Below are 16,028 nucleotides of genomic sequence, written 5' to 3' on the forward strand. Positions count from 1 at the left end.
ATTTCTCAATTTTTAGAGCCTATCTGCTTGTATCGACCTTCTTAAAAAGGTTGTTCTCGCCTGACCTGTGGTGACGCAGTGGATAAAGCGTCAACCTGGAAATGCTGAGGTCGCCGGTTTGAAACCCTGGACTTGCCTGGTCAAGGCACATATGGGAGTTGATGCTTCCAGCTCCTCCCCCCTCCTCTCTCTCTCCTTCTCTCTCTCTCTCTCTCCCTCTCTCTCTCCTCTCTAAAAATGAATAAATAAAATAAAATTTTAAAAAAAAAAAAAGTTGTTGTTCTCCATTGGATTCCCTAATCTTCTCATTTAGGCTAAATGTACCCAGTTCAAAACTTGGTATTCTCTTCTATGCAGTTTGAAAACCTGACCCATAACAAAATGTCCAGGTACAATTCCACTACAATTGGAGAGACAGGCAGCTTTGAAAAGGCAGACTGGGTAAAGCCATGTTTTGGTTAATGGAAAAACCCTCAGATAAGTTCAGAACTTATGAGAATTTTCTAGTTATGGAGCACAGCCTCCAGAGCATAGACACGTAGGTATTTGAGGACTGAAGAAGGCATCAAAGGCTGTGAGTAGGGCAGAGCACCTAGAGTGATTTGGGTCGATGATGTGGTAGAGGATTGAAAGCCTGGAAATTTATCCCTGAGCCAGTGTATGACAGACATAGGGATGGATTTTGTGGTGGATGAGACTCAGCTGTCCCTTAAAGTAGAACCTGTCTTGGGCCAGGGACTCACCCTGACCAGACTGTGAAGAGCTGACACTCAGAGGACCTAGAAGCTGTTTTTCCCCAGATGACCCAGCTCATAATTGCAGTTGGAAAAGAAGCCTTGCAAAAATGCTGACGTCTTGAACTTCACTGTGGTCGTATGCAGGCTTGCCAATGACTATGCGTGCAGTCCAAATACCCTTGGCGTGGTTTCAGCATGCCCCAGAGACACACACCCCAACTCAGTTTATCCCAGCGCTTTGCTCACAAACTCTGTGCTCCTTTGAGAGAAAAACATTGCTTCCATCCACACCACCAACCCTTTCTAAATACATCCTATGTTGTTGCACTGGTAAGGTTCTTTTTTTCTGATTTCTTTTTCGTGGACCACTTCCAATTCTACCTTCGGTAGGAAACTTTGCCCAGTGTACTCTGTGCACAATAGTGCTTTCTGTAACATACTGCCCGTGGTTGTGCTGTCGTCCCTATCCATTTGTTACCAATAACCAGTGTTTTCAAACTTTATTTTTTTTCTGTTTTATCTGCAAAGTTAACTCATGCAACATACTCCTGAGGGAATACTCAATCATAGAAGGTATTTCTTATCCTAACTCAGTAACAATTGCTTCCGCATTTAGAAAAGCCTATTAGAACCATCGGAGTGAAAATTACATTATTAAAAGGAAAACTTTCAATTCACTTTATATAATAGGTAAGTCATCAGTAAACTTCAACATTTGACAACTAATGGGAAACCCTTGTAAAATGCCTCACAATTTAGTAATTCACCAGTTAGTTAGAGAACGAGGACGCTTGGGGTCAGGTGCCATTGTGTTTTGTGTCTCAGGCTGGACATGGTGCCTGAGACACTGTCAGAGCCCAGCACGTGTGTGTAAAATGACTCTCTGAACAATTGAACCACTTAGTGAATTAACAGGATATTCGCATTTGAAGCTACGCTCAGGAAGAAACAGAACTTCTAGGGAACCTAATGAAATCTATGTCTCTATCAACACATATTCTGAGTAATTAGACATCTGACACAAACCCCCAAAACCTTGAATTAAGAATTTGGAATCACAGGCTGCTAAGATGAGATGCCTGTGTAGTAGAGTGTGTATACAGACCTGGCGTGCAAGAGCTACAGGGAAAAACACTCCCTTCTCTCTCTTGCTGGGTTTCACTCAGGATACACTTAGCTGTTTAGCCCAGAAATAGCAACTCTTCAATTGTCCGACCATAGGAGTTATGGGCAGTGGCTCTGTTTATAGACCTGCTGAAAAGCTCTGAATCAAGAGCAGGTCATCAAAGGCCATGGTGAGAATAGTGACCACTGAACGAACATACTATAGATCTTCCAGAAGAGTGACACGTCTTCATCCCTAGCAATGCCTCTGGGCTGTTCCCATTAAGATCACTGACTCTGATAAAAACCCATATGTCAGTTCCTTTCTGTTGAGGACAAAGCGAGAATGCTGAAACCATAGATTTTTATAGAGTGAGAAGAACGGAATATTCTGCATGTTAAGTCAGGTTGGTGTGGAGCAGGGGGTGGAGCAAGGGCAAGAGTTACGGAGCCTGTTTCCTGGGTTTACTGTCCCTCTGTGTGGTGCTGGAAGTGCCACGTAAAGGTGTTGTCACTCTCCTAATTTGTGGTGCCGAGATAATAATGCCTGCCTTGGATGGACGATGGACGCGGTAGTTAATAATGGTCAGCGTGCCCGACATTGCGAGTGTTTGATAGGGCAGAGCTGTCATGGACGTTGAGGAAGTATTTTGTTTACAGATAAAAGGAGGAAAATATATAGTGCATCACCTTTGAGAAGCGGCGAACTTTCATCAATAGCAAAGACTTACAATGCTGTAACTGGCAGAATTCTCATCCATCTCACAGGAGAAATACAAGGCGTCAAGCCCACCAAGTCACACGATCAGGTTAAGCCACTGCAGTCACAACTCAGTTTTCCCACACACCAGCAAGTGTACATATGATACATTCCATGTCTGTTGAGTTAGTCTGCTGCAATGATACATCATCACTGCTTGTTCTACCCCTTTGCTCCATTTTAAATGTTCTGATTTTATATTTTTTTCCATTAGTCAGTAATATACTAGCACCAATCCAAAAGTTTTTTCATCTTTTTTTTTCTAATGTTACCACTTTCTAACTTGGGTACTTTCTCTAAATTTCCTCAAAACAAACAAACAAACAAAAACACCTTAGAGCCCAGAGTTAACTAAGGTTCTCATAGTCATCTGATATTCTGAATGCTTTCTTGTCACTCATTTTTCAGCCCTTTTGTGTCTATTTCTGCTCCCCCCCCCCATGGCACAACTAGGACTCTCGAGTTCACAGGATGCAATGTTTTGCACGCTGCTTACTGATTAAGAAAGGATACCTACTCGTCTTTCCATCACTGAGAATATTTTAGAATAGCCGAGATAAGGGGGGGAAGCAGTGATCTCTCTCATCACTACTACAGTCTCACTGCTGGACATGTCTCATTTGAATAGCAAGATGCTGTATAGCAGGGGTCGGGAACCTATGGCTCATGAGCCACATGTGGCTCTTTTGATGGCTGCAGCTGGCTGGCAGACAAATCTTTAATTAAAAAAATAATAACATTAAAAATATAAAACATTCTCATGTATTACAATCCATTCATTTCCTACCACTCATGTTCATGGTTGCAGGTGGCTGGAGTCAATCACAGCTGTCCTCCAGGACAACACCAAATTTTTATTGGATAATGTGTAACGTACACCGGTCCTTGTATGGCTCTCATGAAATTACATTTTAAAATATGTGGCGTTCATGCCTCTCTCAGCCAAAAAGATTCCCGACCCCTGCTGTATAAGTTTGTTAGCTAAGACCCTTGAGGTCATGAGAACTTTTATCACCTCCCTTTTTTAAAAATTAATTTTATTTATTTATTCATTCTAGAGGGGAGAGAGAGAGAGAGAGAGAGAGAGAGAGAGAAGGGGGGAGGAGCAGGAAGTTTCAACTCCCATATGTGCCTTGACTGGGCAAGGCCAGGGTTTTGAACCGGCAACCTCAGCATTCCAGGTTGACGCTTTATGCACTGCGCCACCATAGGTCAGGCCATCACCTCCCTTTTTTTAGAGTAGTACTTCACTTAAAGATTCATAGTCCCTCTTTGATCCTTTGCCTCTTTGGTTGTTTTAAGTTTTTCCTAACTTTAAGAAATAACATCATTTAATTTTTTTTTAAATAATCATTTCACTAGTCATAGATAATAAAGCTTTTCAACAAAACAGAACCAACAGTCACACATACTGAGCCACATTAGTCATTTATAAAACTTGCCATATATTTTTGTCACTCATGGTGATCTTTCACTTGCTTCCAGAATCAGGATTAAATCACCTTTCTCTGAGTCACTCTGATTAATACTGCACACATAATTGCATGACTCACCAAATCAGAAATGAACCAAATGTCCAAATGTTTGACATTTCCTATTTTTCAATCAATTTATTTTGTGGATTTGTGATGGAATAGCCATGAATTCTTATGGCCTGCTTAATTCTTATTGAAGGCATTCTGCCAGTTTTTGTTTCTTAATATTTTTCAGGGGTATTAAATTCTACATTATACTGATGGTCGCCTTCTCCTGCAGAAGTTTCTAATACCTCTCAAAGGGTCTGTTTTCTCCATAGTCCCCAATATGCTAACGTTCTTTCACTTTCTAAAAATAAATATTCATGCATTAGTAAGCATGCTGGCCAATCCCCTAAATAACTCAGGGTGAGGGGGATCCTGCAATGATTGCTGAGTAAGAAGTTTCCTTCTCTTTATGTTGGCTGGAACAATTTTTGCAATGTCTTCATTACTCCCTAATTGTCTATATTTCTCTGCTTCATTTCTCTTGTTAAAGGCAGATTTTAAAAATGAGTTCAATAACTCAGCCGTTTTGGAGTCATCATTAATTTCACACCCTTCCTCATTCATTAGTGAACCTATTTTCTTGTGGCTTTTTTTTTCTTCTAGGTTTTTTTTTTTAAAAAAAACAAATTCTTCTCATTTATTTTAACCCTTTTATCACATTTCATCATGGCCAGAATCATGTCTTTCCTGGCAACATGAAAAACAGCTCAACAAAACTTTTATTTGGTTCTTTCAGTTCCTCATCATCCCTGAAATAAACGCTCTGTTTTTGCTCTAAAAAGTTGCACTATAACTGACAGAATTTTTAAAATTTGAAAGTATGCTAAAGAAAAATACCGTCTTCTATAGGAAGGCAGCATTAATATTTTTGAACTGAACTTTTATAAACCGACTATCTAAATGTCTGCGAACAACTGATCTGTTTTTTCAGTAAAATTGTTTGCACTTCATCCTACATTAAATTTCTGCATCTCAGTCACCCTCCTCCATCCTGTGTGGGCTTAGTCTCATGGTAGCGGTCCATACTTCTGACTTCAATAAAAGCCATTACACATTTCTTATTCCCCTGTGACATGTATAGTTTCCAATCATTAAGATAGTTTTTATAGCCTGACCTGTGGTGGCGCAGTGGATAAAGCATCGACCTGGAACGCTGAGGTTGCTGGTTCGAAACCCTGCACTTGTCTGGTTAAGGCACATGTGGGAGTTGATGCTTCCTGCTCCTCCCCCCTTTCTCTCTCTCTCTCTCTCTCTCTCTCTTCTCTCTAAAATGAATAAATAAAAAAATAAACATGTATATCTATTTTAAAAAAAGATAGTTTTATAATAAATGAAAAAATGAAAATAAAAATGAAAATGAAATATGCTCTTAAAATTTTATTTGAACATCTACCAGGTGCTCAGCTCAGTATTTTTATCTGTATTTCTGACTTTGAGAACATCGTCTAAGTGAAATAGTGTTTATAGACACCATGGTTCTATCTGAGGGGTCAGTAGTGAGTACTGCATGCAGGATCTGTTTAATATACAATATTTTCCCTCTCTTAAAATGTCATTTACTTCCATTTCCTTCCCCTCATTCAACTTAAAATTGGTTGTTTCTATGCTAATACCAACATAATAACATGAAAAAGAAATGAAACTGAAATTAGCCTGACCTGGATTAGCATCCAAACTGTTTTGTTTCTCGGCATAAACTATGGAACAATTTACATAAACTTTTTGAGATTCGGTGTTGTCTGTGATATGAGGATTATCTGTATCCAGCCACAACTAAGTAGATTGTGCAGCTTAAGTAAAATGATCATGGAACCTATTAAAAATGTATTAAGAAATGTTACTCTTTCTTTCTCCTGTTGCAGTTATTTTGTCCAGTGATTGTGTCTTCCATGTCCTTTAATCAATAGCACTTTCTTTTGAGTATTGAATATTGAGAAATAATAATAAAGTAGGTAGAGCATATGGGAAATGTGATTCCCCTTTGTCATTAATCTGTCAGTTACAGAGTTAGGTCACTGAGACATCAGTTAAAGCTCCGAAAGGTTTTAGAAGTAGTTTAACTGTCTAACTTTATAGATAAGGAAAAACTCCTAGAGCCACCAGGCGCTCCCAACCTATGATTGTAAATTTTCTGTTGAATTCCAGAAAAAAAACCCCAACAATTAGGGAGCTAGAGTAAGACATGGGATTCTATGACAGGAAACACCTTAAATTGGTGATAAGGCTACTATACACTCTTCAAGTCATTATTATAAAACATACTCCAAAGAAATGTTAAGCCTTTTCATGCATAGTTGAATGAGCCACAAACACTCTGTATTGTAATCTAGAAAAGCTTTTCCCATAGTTTGTGTTGGGAGCAAGATTTATACAAAAAGTTGTAATACACACAGAGAAACTGTATTTAACTACAAAACTTTGGAGATGTTGAACTAAACTACAAAGAAGTTTGTAACTAGCAGACTTTTGGAAAGCTATGACCATCTGAACAGAACTGTGGCAGCCTGTGTGCGGGTGTGTGTGCGTGTGTGTGCGCGCGCACTGACGGTAGTAGAGTGTTGGGTTGCGCACAAAGTTAATTCACCATAAACTATTTGAGAAACACACAAATTCTCTTTTTTGTCTGCACAACTATAAACATTGGCTTATCTTGTCAGTGGATTTTTTTGATTACAGTAAAAAAAAAATCAATGAAACCAAGTATTTGACATGAATATATGTAAAAACAGAAGCTTTTGAACAAGTTTTTAGGCTTTTCTACTAGGCATTTTGGTAGCATGCAGAAACTGTCCTTGTCATCTTAAAATGATCTGACCACACTGAACTTTTAAAAACCCATTGACAAAAAATGTGAAGTTAAAGCTTTCACCTTTAATCTCTTGACGTTTACAGAACAAGACAACACAGCTGTAATGAACCACCACTGATGGTTTTCATGTAATGTGGGGAGGCATCATTAATTTATGATAACTAGCGGTGGGTTGTCAAGCTGCTTTTCCTGAACTGATAAGGTGAAGTCTAATTAGTCATATAACTGTTTTGTTTTCCTAAGTAATGAGCATATGCTAAGGGGATTACTGCAAAAAAAAAGGTACTTTTTTTTTTTTTTTTTAGAAATCTAAAAAATACATGCAAGGTGAAAGACAGTTGTTTCCCCTGGACATTGGTTTTCACACCATAATGCCTAATTTGCAGCGTTGTTAATTATGCAGCTCATTTTATTTTTGGAGGTCAAGAAACCCTCCCATCGCCTAACCTGCATTTCCTACACTTGCCTCTTCCTTTCCAGTCATGGATGGGCATTCATAAATATATATAATTGGAACTGATGTACATTTCTGCTAATACCCAGAAAATGCTGTGCGTGCCACAGGAATGTTTTCAATGCCCAATAACTGGATTGCTCATGACTTGGTAGGTGGATAAGGAGGTGATACATGGTGCCAACTTTCCAACTGTCTACGTTCGCATAAGTGTCTAATACTCGCCTCCACAAATAAAGGGATGCACGACTAAATTCCTCTTTGGCAGCTCTTCTCCTAGGATGAGTTCAATTCTTCCACCCCCGTTTTGACAGGTTCTCATTTCTATTCTCTCCAACAGTTCCATTGACCTCCTGCACACTCTCCTGTGTGGCAAAGTTTCACTTGGCTGCTGATCTCCTAATCTCCATACATTAAAGATTCATTTATACTTTTTTTTTTTTTACAGTGCTCTGAACATAATTACAAAAGCTTTGAATCCAGAATCAAAAATGAGCAGTTTGATCACATAAAAGCTAATTTCTAAAAACCACTCCACACAGCTTCAAAGTCAAAGGGAGGACAAACTTCAGGGGCAGTCAGAAAAAAAAAATTTTTTTTTCTAAGCAGACCCGTGGAAAAGTTAAGTTGATTACACGGAGCCATTCAAAACTCTGGCCTGGTCTACCTATTGTCTTCTAGGCTCGTTCAAGTTCTATTACTCAGTCCGCTGAGATTTTTCATTATAGGTAACCAATGTGCCATTACTATTTAATAACATTCTCCTTCAATTTCCCTTTGCAATTAAAGTACATGACCAACCATTTAATTGAGGAAATTTTAAAAAAAGTAATGTAGGACAATATTTGGCAGCTTATTATAACAAATAAAAGATATGTCTAGGCCCTGGCCTGTTGGCTCAGTGGTAGAGCGTCGGCCTGGCGTGTGGGGGACCCAGGTTCGATTCCTGGCCAGGGCACATAGGAGAAGCGCCCATTTGCTTCTCCACCCCCCCCCTTCCTCTCTGTCTCTCTCTTCCCCTCCCGCAGCCAAGGCTCCATTGGAGCAAAGATGGCCCGGGCGCTGGGGATGGCTCCTTGGCCTCTGCCCCAGGCGCTAGAGTGGTTCTGGTTGCGGCAGAGCGACACCCCGGAGGGGCAGAGCATCACCCCCTGGTGGGCAGAGTGTCGCCCCATGGTGGGTGTGCCGGGTGGATCCCGGTCAGGTGCATGCGGGAGTCTGTCTGACTGTCTCTCCCTGTTTTCAGCTTTAAAAAAGAAAAAGAAAAAAAAAAAGATAAGTCTAGAGTCAAAAGCAAGGACAGAGTTCTCTTATTGTTATTTATAAGCAATTCCAATGTAGTCTATGTGATAATCTTGCCTTTTGGAGTATAGATTTTTAACTATACAAAGTGCAAGGAGTGTAACTGTTTTTCTGTTTGCTCCCTTGAGTGTGGCTTAATTATCCTGTAAACTCTAAACAGCAAACCTTTGTACCCTTATTGCAGAGAGGAGAAACTCTCTACTTGAAACTCTCTTCCCCACCAGCCCTACCCCTGCTGATTCACACTATTCCTTCCACACTTAGTTCTGCTATTGCCTCTCATGGAAACCTCTTCCTCACTTCTGGTAAGGTCAGAGATATCACGTCTAAGTTTTATACTCCCTGGGCTGCCTGTTACCAAACCAACCTAAATCAAATTAGCTTCATTCATTGGTCTGTTTCCCCATGGAACTCTGAGATTCTCAAGTACATACATTGTACTCCTATCCAATCCCCTTAACACCAATTTTGTGTATATAACAGAAACCCAATACATAATTTTTGTGTGAGGATTATGTCCCAAAATTACAGTGAAAATGATGGTGCTGGGAACTAGTTCTACACACAGCCTATTCAATTTAATTGTGAACATTTTGAATATATATGTTATTTAGCACATTATAGAGGAGCCATTTTGAAAAAATAAAATATATGTTTAAATATAAAGAAAATAAATAATCCTTTTACTGTTATTCATAAGCTCAAGCAATAGAATAATGAGATAAAGGAATGTCGACATTATAGCTTATAAAGCAGGCAGGCTTTTCTCTCTCTGAATTCCTGTATTCATGTGTACTGGTGGGAAGAGACCAGCTAAAGTTCACCTGATCCAGATGCAATGTTGTATAGCTTTTATTTTTGTCAACAATTATTGATATATATAAAATATCCATGTCTTAGGTTCAATGCTAAATGTGGTAGGCATATACCAACGCATACTTAACATTTTCAGTTTCATAGAAGTAGTAGAATCTGAATGGCTTTAGTAATAATTCAGGGTTAAAGTCTATAGAACATACAAAGGAGGCACAAATATGGGAATTAATAATAGTATTAGAGTCAAGGGGGAGTGGTAGAATAAGAAATAATTTGTACCAGAAATAGTGGTTGAATTGAAACATATAGTCACTAACACACATATGAGAAAGGAAATTCTTAGTAATGTGGCAGAGGTATAGACACATAAAAACCCCTTTATTTAATAGAGTAATTTGAGGGGGAAAGCCTAAAAAGGTTATATACTTCAAAAGGCCCACTGAGTAGAAATTAAAATACAAGGTTTTTCTCCAGACTTTCTTTTTGCTATATATTTTGGTGAAGAATTTAGTGCTAACTTTCATATAAGTATGACTATAATATTGAATTATACAGTAGATGAAATATTTTAAATTTCTCTCTAACCCACAGAACTTGTGATTATGATGATATATTATTCCTATGAGTATACTATAAAAATAGAACATTCCTTGAAGAAAGAAGCTGTCAAAACTCACACAAGCAGAAACAGAAAACCTAAATAGCCCTATATCTAGTAAAGATATCAAATAAATATTTAATATCTTTCCAAGAGGGAAAGCACCAGCCCCAAGTAGGTATACTGGTAAATTCTATCAAACATTTGAGAAAGAAAGGATACCAATTCTCTACATTCTTTTTCAGAGGATGGAAGCAAAGGAATACTCCCTAATTTATTCTCTGATACCAGCATTATTCTAATATAAAACCAGACAAAGATATACAAGAAAAAAACTACAGGTAAAAATCTATTATGAACATAGATGCAAAGACTCTTAACCAGACATTAGCAAATTGAATGCAAAAATGCATAAAAATATGGCTAAATTGTATTTATCCTACATACATATGACTGGTTCAACAGGTGAAAGTCAATGAATATAATCCATCACATCAACCAGCTAAAAAGAAATATATAATGATATCGGTAAATGCAGAAACAGTATTTCAACCAAGTCCAATACCCATTTATGATAAATACTCTCAGTAAAATAGAAACAAAAAACTACCTTAACTTAATAAAAATAGTATATAAAACAATAATTAACATTATATTTAATAGTGAGAAGCTCCATACTTTCCCACTAAAATCAGGTACAGGCAAGAAACTCCCTCTTACTATTCCTTTCCAACATTATACTAGAAATTCTAGCTTATGTGGAAAGAAAAGGTATATCAATTGGGAAAGAAGAAATAAAATTGTCTTTGTTAACAGATGGCATGATTGCTCTTCAGAGAATCTGAAAGATTCTCTAAAAAAAAAACAACTCCTAGAACTACTAATAAATTTTCAAGCTATATGGTTAATATATAAAAGTCATTGCCGTCCACTATGCCAGAAATAAATAAGTAGATTATGAAATTAAAAGCAAAAGTACAATACCACTTAAATTAGCACCCCAGATAGTAAATATTAGGTATATACCTAACAAAATACATATAACATCTATATGAAAAAAACTACACAATTCTGATGAAAAAAATAAAAGAAACTAAATTAATAAAGAGCTATTCCTGGTTTATGGATAGAAAAATTTAGTATTAATGTCAATATGTCAGTTTTTTCCAAATTGATCTACAGATTCAATGCAATCCCAATAAAAATCCCAGTGAGTTATTTTATGATAATTAACAAACTGATTCTGAAGTATACATACAGAGATGAAAAAATTTCAGATTAGCTAACACAATATTGAAGAAGAACAAAGTTGGAGAATGATGCAATCAGCCATCAGGACTTACACTAAAGCTACAGTAATCAAGAGAGTATAGTATTTGCAATAAACAAACAAACAAAAATAGCAAATAGATCATTGGAACAGAATAGAGAGCCCAGAAATAGACCTCCATAAATACAGTCAACTGATCTTTGACAAATGAACAAAGTCATTGCAATGAGCAAAGATAGTCTTTTCAACAAATGGTGTTAGAACAACTGGACAGCCCAATGCAATAAGTAAGTAAATAAGTAAGTAAGTAAGTAAATAAATAAATAAAATCTAGACATAGACCTTATACCCTTCATAAAAACAAACTCAAAACTGATCTTAGACCTAAATGTAAAAGATAAAACTCCTAGAAGTTCTAGATGATATTCCATAACATCAAATTGATAAGCTGAATTTTAATAAAGTTAAAAATTCTGTTATGCAAAAGATAATATCAGTAGAAAGAAGAGACAGCTACAGACTGGGAGAAGCTATGAGCAAAGACAAATCTCATAAAAAAAACTTTTAGCCAAAATATACAAATAATTTTAAAAACTCGGCAAGAGTCTGACCAGGCGGTGGCGCAGTGGATAGATCGTCAGACTGGGATGTGGAGGACCCAGGTTCGAGACCCCGAGGTTGCCAGCTTGAGCGTGGGCTCATCTGCTTTGAGCAAAGCTCCCCAGCTTGGACCCAAGGTCCCTGGCTCGAGCAAGGGGTCACTCAGTCTGCTGTAGCCCCATGGTCAAGGCACATATGAGAAAGCAATCAATGAACAACTAAGGTGCCACAATGAAAAACTGATGATTGATGCTTCTCATCTCCTTCCTTTCTGTCTATCCCTGTCTATCCCTCTCTCTGACTCTCTCTCTGTCTCTGTAAAAAATAATAATAATAAAAAAAGGAAAACAGCAAGAAAACAATCCAATGTAAAAAATTAATCAAAGATTTGACAAACACCTCAACAAAAGATATACACAGATATCAAATAAGCATTTAGAAAGATGCTCTTCATTATATGTTATATCCTGGAAATGCAAGTTAAAACATTGAGATACCACTACACACCTTAGATCAGTACACATTAGAATAGCCAAAACCCATAACAATGGAACACTGTATGCGAAGCAATAGGAATTCTCATACATTGTTGTTGGGACTGCATAATTGGACCTTGGTATTTACCCAAAATAGGTGAAAATGTATATGCACACAAAAACCTGCACACAGATGTTTATAGCAGCTTTACTCATAACTGCTAAAACTTGGAAGCAACTAAACTATTCTTCAGTAGGTGAATGAGTAAATACATTGTGGTACATCCACATAATGGAGCATTACTCAGGGCTAAAAAGAAATGCCTACCAAGCCATAAAATGATGTGGAAGAACCTTAATTGCATATTATTACATGAAGGAACCCAATTGGAAAAGTCATCATACTGTATAATTCTAACCACATGACATTCTAGAACAGACAAAACTGTGGAGGGAGCAAAAAGATTTACAAAGTTCTTTAGAAGTGGTTACCAGGGGTTGTTGTGGGGGTAAGGAAAGATTAGATAGAACATGAGATTTCAGAACAGTGAAAATACTCTGTAAATACCGTAATGGTGTTTATATTTCTCAAGACCCATAGAATCTAAAACAGGAACGGACAGTAATGTAAACTAGACACTGGGTGGTAATGATGTGTCTATGCGGGCTCGTCCGTGATAACAAAGGCACAGGTCTGGTGGGGGTTGTTCATAATGGAGGAGGCCACGCCCGTGTGGGGGCAGGGGGTATATGGAAACGTTGGTACCTTCTCTTTAATTTTGCTGTGAAAAAATTCTACTCTAAAAACCAACATCTTAAAAAACAATTGAGAAAAAAAAGATTTTATTAATGAGAGAGTTGAGGGGATGCAGTCTAGACACTCTAGTTGCCAAATCAAACATCCATTCTTCTTTTTCCTTGGTAAAATAACTGAATCCAAAAGACTACATTAACCAGTCCTTGCAGCTGCAGGGGGGGACATGTGAACAAGTTTTGGCCAATTGTATTTAAACAGAGCGTTATATGTGAATCCTGGGAAGTCTATGGAAAGATAGAGACTAGGAAAGTGTTGTCCTTTTCTCCTTTCCGCTCCCTGGCTTCCTGTGTCATGATATGATGGCTTAAACTCTTTCTGCGCCATAAGGTGATACTGATATCTCCTGATACATTATAAAATACCCCCCCAAACTTAGTGGTTTTAAAAAAACAAATATATATATATATACACACACACACACACACACACACACACACACACACACACACACACACCAATTCTGTGTATCAGAGGATTTTTCCGTTCCTTAGAAAATCATGTGAAGTCTCTCACTGAAATTTACCCAGGCAGCAGGACTGGTCTGCAAGGCCCATGACAGCTTACTCTCATTCCTGGCACTTTGATAAGAGCGGCTGGCCCCTCTCCTTCGTGCAGTCTCAGAACCCGTCTGGATAATTTCCCCAATAGGGTAGCTGGATTTGTGGCATGACAGCTCAGAGTTCTAAGAGCAAAACTTTCAAGAAGGAGGAAGTGGAAACTGACAGTGCCTTGAGGCACGGGCCTGGAAATTGGCAGAGTGTCACTTCTGCCATATTCTATTATTCAAAGTAGTCACATATCTTGCCCAGATTGAAGGAGTGGGGACACAGACCTCATTTCGCAATGGGAGAAGTGCAAAAAAAAAAAAAAAAATTGTGCCATCTTTAATCTGCCCTAGGTGACCTAAGGATGGCCGAAAGATGAGCAGAAGAGTGCCTGGCTCCCTGATGGTTTTTAAAGCTTCTAAGCTAGCTCTATGCTGCTTACAGCCGAATTCATTTTATGTCACAGTATGTCACCGTAAACTGAATTTCCATCTGCTTTAAGCAACTATAGTTGGATTTTTGTGATATGCAGCAGAAACTAATTCTTAGAATTTCAATATGAATTGTGTAGGGTAGGGGAGACAGGATCGTGGTGATTTATTTCCTTAGCATGTTCAACCTTTGTCCTCCGGGGACTCCCCACAGCCTCGGTCATAGCAGACCTAGTCATAACAAATGCTAACGTTTTACTTTGGAATACCTTACCGGCAACTCTCTTCTGTTTGATACGTTACAGTTACGTAATTTTGAAATCCATATGCTCTTTTCATGTTAAGTAACTTTAGTGACAAGGCGTCCAGAGTTGCTGCATTAATTCCAAAATAAATAAATAAGCAAAGTTTTTATGGGTAAGGAAAGAAGTGTAATGCAAAAGCAAAGATCTTCAGGGAAGGAAATAAGGTATAAAAGCTGATGAAAGGCATAGTTCAGAGGAGGAAATGTTTGCACTGACAGCTTAAACTGTCCATCTCTCCTGCTAATGTCCCGGCTGTGTTTTTATGTGTTGCGAATTGTCATGGTGATGGGCTAAACACTTGAACTCTGCCGCAGCGGGAAGTATGGATTTCATTGCAGCTTTGTTTTCCTTATGGTTGTTTTTCTTGACTACAGTGTGTTCCAAAGCAACATTCTTCCACGTTCTGCATCTTCTGTAGATTCATACAGTTACTTATTCGAATTCTGATACATTCCCACTCTCTGGCACACCCAGACTTATTATCAAATTCTCCCAATCACATCCTAAGACTTTCACAGAATATTTTGAGTACACGCACACAAACTCTTATACTCTTAGACATGTCATGTTTTTACACTTTTGTATGTATTCAATCCTTTGCAAACATGCTCTCACAAAACCATGCTCTTGCCTAATGATGTGTTTACTTATATGATTGTCTACTGCATTCAAACTTTTGAGGCGTTTTTGACAAGATGAATGAGTTTACTGAAATTTCTCTACACTCAACTAATCCCTATCTCCTCTGCTCCAGACTGAAAGGTCATGTCACATGAAATGGCAGAGGCAGATGATTTCTAATAACACTTAAGAACTCATGTTTCCGGACCCCTCACTGATATGAATCCCTTTTGAGGTTCTGGTAGGAGTCCTAGTGCTGTGGTCACGTGTGTGCTTGTAGGTTTTGTAAAACCTTGAAAAGTAAGATATTTAATTGAATGAGCTCAGATCATAGTCTTTTGTTCCATTTTGTCATTTTTCATGTTGTTGAAGAGTAGCACTGGGCATTTCCTGGACCCGTTTCAGAAGAAGAACACTATTTTAACCACAATATGGAAAGATGTCAACATTCCAACTAAACACCTGAGAATCTGCAGACTCTGATTTGGACCTATGAAGAGTAGCTTTGTTTCTCATCTTTAATTAATAAACAAGAAACAAGATTTAGATAAAATTTGATTATCAAGTCCCCAAAACAATAAAATTATGAGTGTTTTAAAATGGAGAAGCAATATAACTATAAAATGATTAGATCAATAAAAGTAGCAGTTCATTAAGAGGAAAATTCTCTTTGAAACAGAAGTAATACATAGACATATGTTGTTTGAAAAATCTAATGAGGAGATAGAAAACATGGGAACACATTTAAAGAAATTGAGCTTCTTATTGATTTGATACAAATATTAACACTAATGAAAACACCATAGAATGTTCATATACTACTAAAATAAAGACCCTGTAAACTAATTGGTCGTATATGT

This window comes from Saccopteryx bilineata, chromosome 10 (genome assembly GCF_036850765.1).
Source record: "Saccopteryx bilineata isolate mSacBil1 chromosome 10, mSacBil1_pri_phased_curated, whole genome shotgun sequence".
NCBI classification, from domain to species: Eukaryota; Metazoa; Chordata; class Mammalia; order Chiroptera; family Emballonuridae; genus Saccopteryx; species Saccopteryx bilineata.